The sequence below is a fragment of the Nycticebus coucang genome, chromosome X (genome assembly GCF_027406575.1).
Source record: "Nycticebus coucang isolate mNycCou1 chromosome X, mNycCou1.pri, whole genome shotgun sequence".
Lineage (NCBI taxonomy): Eukaryota > Metazoa > Chordata > Mammalia > Primates > Lorisidae > Nycticebus > Nycticebus coucang.
Genome location: NC_069804.1, coordinates 169,677,509 through 169,685,661, shown reverse-complemented (window position 1 = coordinate 169,685,661; position 8,153 = coordinate 169,677,509). Strand labels below are relative to the sequence as shown.

Below are 8,153 nucleotides of genomic sequence, written 5' to 3'. Positions count from 1 at the left end.
TTCTTTCCTTTCTTTCTTTCTCTTTCTTTCTTTCTTTCCTTCCTTCCTTCCTTCCTTCCTTCCTTCCTTCCTTCCTTCCTTCCTTCCTTCCTTCCTTCCTTCCTTCCTTCCTTTCTTTCTTTTCTTTTCTTTTTTGGCTGTTCCTTTTCTTATCCCATCTTTCTATCCTGGTTGCTCCTTGTCCAGGCTTATTGGAAGTAAATGTACCAGGAAGTTCAGTATCTCTGGTATATTTCAGTATTACTGAATTTATTTTCTATTTGCTTTTTTATTTCCAAGGTAAGAAAACTCAACTGAAGGAGTGTATTAAATCTTCCTTCCTTTTCTGCCTCCAAACACTCATGGCCTATTCATTTATACTTTCAATTTACCATACTTTATCCACTAGGGCCTTATCCCAAATTTGTTTCCATCCCTCCACTTCCCCCTTCCACTTTCACAACCCTTCTACAATATTCCTTTTCTCGCAAGTCAGATCAGACCACATGTATTAGTGGTGCCTACTCCCCTTCATGTGCTAATCTGTACAGGAGGTCAGCTAACTGCTGGGCCTCAGTCCTCCTTCAGGATACCCATTTTGGGTGAGGATGTGCAAGCTGGGGTACCAAAGCTACCCATCATGACTGGAAGACTCTGATTCCTCCTCAGTCCACCCAATAAATTGCTACCTGCACTCAAATAAATAGCAGAATCTGGCTTTTGAAGACCAACTTCTGCCTCTTGGCTTCTTCCATTCTCCTTGATGTCAGGGGTCTTGACCACTCTGGCTATCCCCAGTCTCTTCAGCCTGCCCACTAAATTCATCTTCAACTGGCCAATGTCAAGAGGGTTCCGGGAGGGTATCAAGCCATACACCTCCTGGAGGAATGTTTCAGCTAGTCGGGAGGCCAAAAAATTTTCAGAAGGATGTACTGGAGGCTCGAAGGGCAAAGGAGGAGGGGAAGGTGAGTGAGACGGTGAATTTGGTGGTGTAGAAGTGGTGGCCAGGACTTCAGGGAATGGCTGGAGGAGGGGGTTCTCTGAAACTGGACTGTAGTACACTTTGGCAGAGATACCTCGTTCTTGTAGAAGTTTGGCTAAGCTCATGGTGCTACTGAAGGGTATAGTAGAATCTCGTTGGTTGGTGATAGATTCACCAATGCTGAGTCTATAGGACATGGCAGGAGAATTCACAGCCGTGTTTGATGAACTGCTACCACTGCTTCCACAGGATAACGAAGGGAACCCAGAGCTGGGGGTAACCTGAGTGATGTCAGAGGGATGTAATATCCTACAAGTTGTGAAGGTGAATGTCGAGTTTGTGCATGACAGACACTTTCCTGGGTTTGAGGTTGCAACTGTAACTGGTCCCCCTGTTGAAGTAATGGACGATAGGAAGATCCCCGTTACTGGGCTGGATACTGAAGGTTTCTGTTCCACTTGAAGAGCCTGCTGAACCTGAAAAGGGATACCCCCCTCTTCATCCTCTTCTAAATCTGAGAGGTGATAGGTGGCATCATTGGGGAACTGGGTAAATCCTTTAGTAATAACACCTGGTCGTGGATCAAAAATTGTCCCCAAGTTTGGTTGAGCAAGCTGTTGCCAGTGATGCAGAGTTTGTGATCCTTCAAGGGGCTTGACAATTTGTAATTTTTCTGGCATGAAACCTCCAAGGCAACTGGCACTGCTGAAGTCTGTGATCTCTGACTGGTTGGTACAGAGAGAGGCAAGGCTCTCGGTGTGGGTAATGCAGCCGCTAGCCCCTTCCTTCTGGTCAGCCAGAACCTGGATCTAACGCTCCCACTCTTCAGCAAAGAATTGCTTCTCACTTAAATAGTTCTATCGACGCAGGCTAAGGCGATGCAGGGCTGTGGCCAAATCACTCTCTCCAGAGAGTCCTGGGTGGTCCATCTTCTGGGAGTTCCCTGGAACCTCCTCCGAGTTGCTTCCCTGATTCAGGAGTGTTTCGTTTTCTGTTTGCTGTAAACCAGGTTCAAAGGGTTTTGCTGTCATGATGACACTTGAACGGTTGGAGCCTGGGATGGGCAGCAGAGCTGGGAATGAGATACAGCGGCCCCGTGTGTCATTGGCAACTTCCACAGTATCAAATACCCATTTCTGTTGGGCTTTTTGTTTAAAGAGAGAAGATTCCCCATCCAAACTCAACTTTTTACGAATGGTCTCCTCAAGCTCAGCTGCCAAAGATTCTCCCGTAAAAGCACCCTATGACTGGGATAGGTAGAGATGAGCAGCAGGGCCAGATCTACTACGAAGTTCTTTTATTTCTTCTTGGGATTCGTGTAACATTCCCAGGCGCTCCATATTCCTGTCTTGTAACTCATGTAGCTCCATTGTTAGTTGTCGTTGGGCATCTTTGGACACTTGTAGGTGAAGTCTTAGTTCTTCTTTCTCAATCACATGTTTTTTAAGTTTATGCTGCAGATCTACAATCTGAGACAAGAGAGAGGAGATCTCTTCCTGGTATCGAATCAGTTCATCACTCTTCCCTGACAATTCTTCAGTCATTCTGGACGTCTGAGCATTTGTTTCACGGAGTTCTTTAACACAGTCATTGACCAGCTGTTGTTCCTTCTCTTTATAGGTAATAATTTATGTCTTTATGTGACAGGCCTTTGATCGAAGAGCCATATTCTCTTCTTCCAGTTCCTTAAGCTTTTCTTGCAGCATGTCCAATTGCAGTAAACCTTGAGATAAGCTAAAGGATGCCTTGAACCGAAGAGGTGTAGAACGGCTGGAATCAGTTTCACTTTCTTCAGAAGCGATTGAAACAATTCAAAGTAACTCATCTTTTTTGGATAGCTCACGCTGTATCTGATTAACTTGATCAAAGACTTGTCCCAGCTGCTCCTCCAGGGCTTCATTCTGCTCTGATAAGACATGGTTTCGCTTTAAGAGAGCCTGTCCAATTCGAGCAGTGAGTTCCAGATCACGATCGCTCTCTGCCAGGAGATGTGTAACCATGTCGATATCATTGTAAGTTTTGGTCATCCGCTCCACCCTGTCTGTGCCTGGAATCATATAATGGAAAGTCTCTTCAGCAAGCACTGGAGAAAGGGCATCCGATGCATGTTGTTGCTGGTGTGGGGACTGAGTCCAGTCTTGATTTTCATACAGAAAGAGAGTCTGCTTTTAGCCTATACTGCGGTAGCTGTTCTTCTAGCAGATTAACCAGCTTAACTTTAGGGAGATCTTCATTGGAGCAGACATCAGTGATGCTTTCCAAGTCTCGGTGATTGGTATTCATGAGGTTTTCTTCACCTGTTGGTGATGTAAAAATAGCATTCTGGGGCTGACTCGTATAGGATCCTTTCTTGCTTTGATTGAGAAGGTGGACAGCTTTGGTATGAATCAGAGTAAAGGAAATCAATCAAGCCATTCAATAAAGAAATGGTTTTAGTCATTTGGATATTTTCTTTGAGACAGATTTTCTCTGATGAGTCAAATGACATCTGCAGTAATGGACACTTTCATGTGATTATCATATCTTGGACAGTCATGACCGGAATGGCCTGGTGTCCTCCGTTGTCTGCCTGCGCCCCCTCAGGGAGAAGCCTCTAAAGCGGCGGCAGCCTGGAAGTGGCAGCCTAAGCTGCAGCTGCTGCCAGTAACCGCCCGGGCGTGGCAGGGACGGGTGGCCGACTTCACCCATCTCTACCATTTTTAAGCATACAGTTCAGTAGTAATAAATACAGTTAAATCATTTTTTTTTTTTGCAGTTTTTGGCCGGGGTTGGATTTGAACCTGCCACCTCCGGCATATGAGGCTGGCGCCCTACTCCTTTGAGCCACAGGCACCACCCCAGTTATATCATTTTTCCCCCTTCATCTCCACCTCCCTGCTGCCCTTCCCAGCCTCTGGTAAGCACCAATCTACTCTCTATCTTCATGACATTTACTTTTTAATCACTCATATATGAGTGAGAATATATGAGATTTGTCTTTCTGTGCTTGGCTGGTTTCACTTAACATAATAGCCTCCAGTTCTATCTATGTTTCTGCAAATGGCAGGATTTCTTTTTTTATGTCTAAATAATATTTTATTGTGTATCTATACTACATTTTCTTTATTTGTTCACATGTCGATGAACACTTACTTTGATTCCATGTTTTGCCTATTGTGACTAGTGCTACAATAAACATAGGAGGGCAGATATCTCTTTGATACAATGATTTCCTTCGTTTGATTATGTACCCAGTAGTGGGATTGCTGGATCATACAGTAGTTCTGTCTTTCCTTTGTTTGAGGAACTTTCATGATGTTTTCCATAGTGGTTGCACTAGTTTTCAGTTCCACTAATCACATATGAGAGTTCTCGTTTCTTCACATCCTTGCCAGCATCTGTTACTGCCTGCCACTTTGATACAAGCCATGTTAACCAGGGTGAGATGATATCTCATTGTGGTTTTGACTTGCATTTCTCTGATGATTAGTGATGTTCAGCAGTCTTTCATATACCCATTAGCCATTTGTATGTCTTCTTTGGAGAAATGTCTGTTCACATATTTGTCCTTCGTAATTAGATTATTTTATTTTGCTAATTAGTTGTTTGAGCTCCTTATATAGTCTGATTATTAATACCTTGCCAGGTAGATAGTTTAATAATATTTTATCCCATTTTATAGGTTTTCTCTTCACTTTGTTGATTGTTCCCTTTTGTAATCCTAATTATCTTTTTGCTTTGGTTGCCTGTTTTTTTCTGAGGTCTTACACAAAAGATCTTCACTCAGAGCAAGGTCCTGGGAAAATAAATCAAGAATGCAATCCCAGGCCGGGCACTGTAGCTCACATCTGTAATCCTAGCACTTTGGGAGGCCCAGGTGGGTGGATTGCTTGAACTCAAGAGTTCAAGACCAGGCTGAGCAAGAGCAAGACCCTGCCTCCACTAAAATTAGGTGGGTGTTGTGGCGGGCGCCTGTAGTCTCAGCTACTTGAGAGGCTGAGGCAAGAAGATTGCTTGAGGCCAAGAGTTTGAGGTTACTGTGAGCTATGACATCACAGCACTGTAAAGTGAGACTCTGTCTCCAAAACAAAAAAAAAGAGAATGCAATCCCATTTATTTTATTTTATTTTATTTTTTTTGTAGAGACAGAGTCTCACTTTATGGCCCTCGGTAGAGTGCCATGGCCTCACACAGCTCACAGCAACCTCCAACTCCTGGGCTTAAGCGATTCTCTTGCCTCAGCCTCCTGAGTAGCTGGGACTACAGGCGCCTGCCACAACGCCCGGCTATTTTTTGGTTGCAGTGTGGCCGGGGCCGGGTTTGAACCCGCCGCCCTTGGCATATGGGGCCGGCGTCCTACCGACTGAGCCACAGGCGCCGCCTGCAATCCCATTTATAATAGCTGGACAAAATATATAAACTATTTAGCAATCACTCTAACCAAATAAGCAAAAGATCTATATAAAAACACTATAAAATTCTGATGAAAGAATAGAAGAGGACACACAAAAGAGGAAAGATATTTTATACACATGGATGAAAGAATTAATATTGTTAAATGGGTCAGAGGTGGTGTTTCCTGCCTGTAATCCTTGCACTTTGGGAGACTGAGGTGGGAGGATTGCTTGAGGCCAGGAATTTGACACCAGCCTGGACAATATAGTGAGACCCTGTCTCTACAAAATACAAAAAAAAATTATCTGGGTGTAGTGGCACATGCCTGAAGGCCCAGCTACTAGGAAAGCTGGGGCAGGAGGATTATTTGAGTGCAGGAGTTTGGGGCTACAGTGAACTATGATCACACCACTGCACTAATTGTGCAAATAGAGTGTGACTCGATTTCAAAAGAAAATTGTTAAAATGGCAATTTACAGACTCAATGACATTTCTATCAAAATACCAACGACATTCCTTCAAAGAAATAGAAAAAAATATCCAAAAATTTGTATGGAACCACAAAAGCATAGCCAAAGCAATCCTGAGCAAAAAGAACAGAGTTAGAGGCATCATATCACTTTACTTCAAAATCTACTACAAAGTTATAGCAACCAAAGCAGCCTAGTACTATCATAAAAACAGATACATAGACCAATGTAACAGAATAGAGAACCTGGAAATAAATATACATATTTACCACCAGCTCGTCTTTCACAAAGGCTCCAAGAACATACGACAGTCTTTTTCAATAAATGGTGGTGACAAAACTGGATAATTATATGCAGGAGAATGAAACTAGGCTCTTAATCTCTTGCCATACCAAAAAAAAAAAAAATCAAGGTGGATTAATGACTCGAATATAAGACCTGAATCTATGAAACTACTAGAAGAAAAAATTGGAGGATCTTCCTAGGACATTGTTCTACTGGGTGATTTTTATTTTTTATTGTTTTGTCTCACTTTTTGCCCCTAGTAGAGTGTTGTGGTGTCATAGCTCACAGCAACCTTAAATTGCTGGGCTCGAGTAATCTCTTGCCTCAAGCCTCCTGAGTAGCTGAGACTATAGGTGCCCACCACAACGCCCGGCTATTTTTAAAGATGGGGTCTCACTCTTGCTCAGGCTGGTCTCGAACTTCTGACCTCAGGCATTCCACCCACCTCAGGTTCCCAGAGTTGCTAGGATTACAGGCATGAGCCACTGCGTCCAGTCTATATATGATATTTGTAAAACACCTAAACAGTACAAAGATCTGAAAACTAATAAGTGACAGTCACCTGTGTGCCTAGCCAAGTCCCACTGCTAACAGTCTTTGTGTGCAGATATAAGAAGTTTTCTGTAAATATAGATATATCAATTCAATTCAATTCAACAAATATTTTTCGATCACTTGCTATGTACTAGACACTGTTGGGATATTTTAGTGAACAAAATACTTCTCTGCCTTCTGGGATCTTATTTATTTATTTTTTAGAGACAGAGTCTCACTTTATTGCCCTTGGTAGAGTGCTGTGGCGTCACAGCTCACAGCAACATCCAGCTCCTGGGCTTAGGCGATTCTCTTGCCTCAGCCTCCTGAGTAGCTGGGACTACAGGTGCCCACTACAATGCCCGGCTATTTTTTGTTGCAGTTTGTCCAGGGCCGGGTTTGAACCCACCACCCTCGGTATATGGGGCCAGCACCCTATTCACTGAGCCACAGGCGCTGCCCCGGGATCTTATTTTTAACTGGTGAGAAGGACAATAAAGAGTCTACATATGTCTAGATATTTTACCAAACTGGGATCGTATCTTTTTTTTTTTTTTTTTTTTTTGATTTTTGGCCGGGGCTGGGTTTGAACCCACCACCTCCGGCGTATGGGACCGGCACCCTACCACTTGAGCCACAGGCGCCGCCCGGGATCATATCTTATATGTTGATCTAAGACTTGGCTTTGAATGTGTGTATTTAAACATTATTTCATTGTAGAAAATTTTCATATGCATAGAAAAGTACAAGAGGAAAATGAGAGATGTAATATAAAATCACCTTAAGTTATTTTAAAATTTTCCTTTCATAGAGCACAAAAAGGCTATCGCATCTTTTCAGTACAGAGAAAAGATATGCCCAGTTTTATCTTAGTGTGCTTATAATTTAAATAAGCCCATGGAGATGCTCGTGTACTTGAGCATGATGAATTAATTCTGTACACAGTTGTTCACACTGCTTATGTCTGAATAGACAGATGAGATTTAGAAGCTCCTTTTTGTCTTTAGTTGCTGTAGACTAGAACAATTTCTTATTCAGAATCATCTCCAGCCACTCAGAAAATTGGTTACAATTAAAGTGAGATTCTAACAAATATATTGCTTAATAAATGGGTCAGTGTTTGTCTGAAATCCATTTATAGATGTAAAGAGCCAATGATGTTAAAATGTAACATCAGCGTCATCATTATTACTTTAATTCCTTGATATTCAAATAATCTTTTACTCAATTTACTAAAAGTAGAATTGTGGGGGCGGCACCTATGGCTCAGTCGGTAAGGCGCCGGCCCCATATACTGAGGGTGGCAGGTTCAAACCCGGCCCCGGCCAAACTGCAACAAAAAAATAGCTGGGCATTGTGGCAGGCCCCTGTAGTACCAGCTACTTGGGAGGCTAAGGCAAGAGAATCGCCTAAGCCCAGGAGTTGGAGGTTGCTGTGAGCTGTGATGCCCCGGTACTCTACCAAGGGCAATAAAGTGAGACTCTGTCTCTACAAAAAAAAAAAGTAGAATTGTGCACTTAAAAAAAAAT

General features: G+C 42.9%; 1 pseudogene; it reads right to left on the bottom strand.

Moving 5' to 3' along the window:
• Positions 1-388: 388 nt before the first annotated feature.
• Positions 389-3,649, bottom strand: LOC128577080 (trafficking kinesin-binding protein 2-like; annotated as a pseudogene).
• Between the last annotated feature and the right edge of the window lie 4,504 nt (positions 3,650-8,153).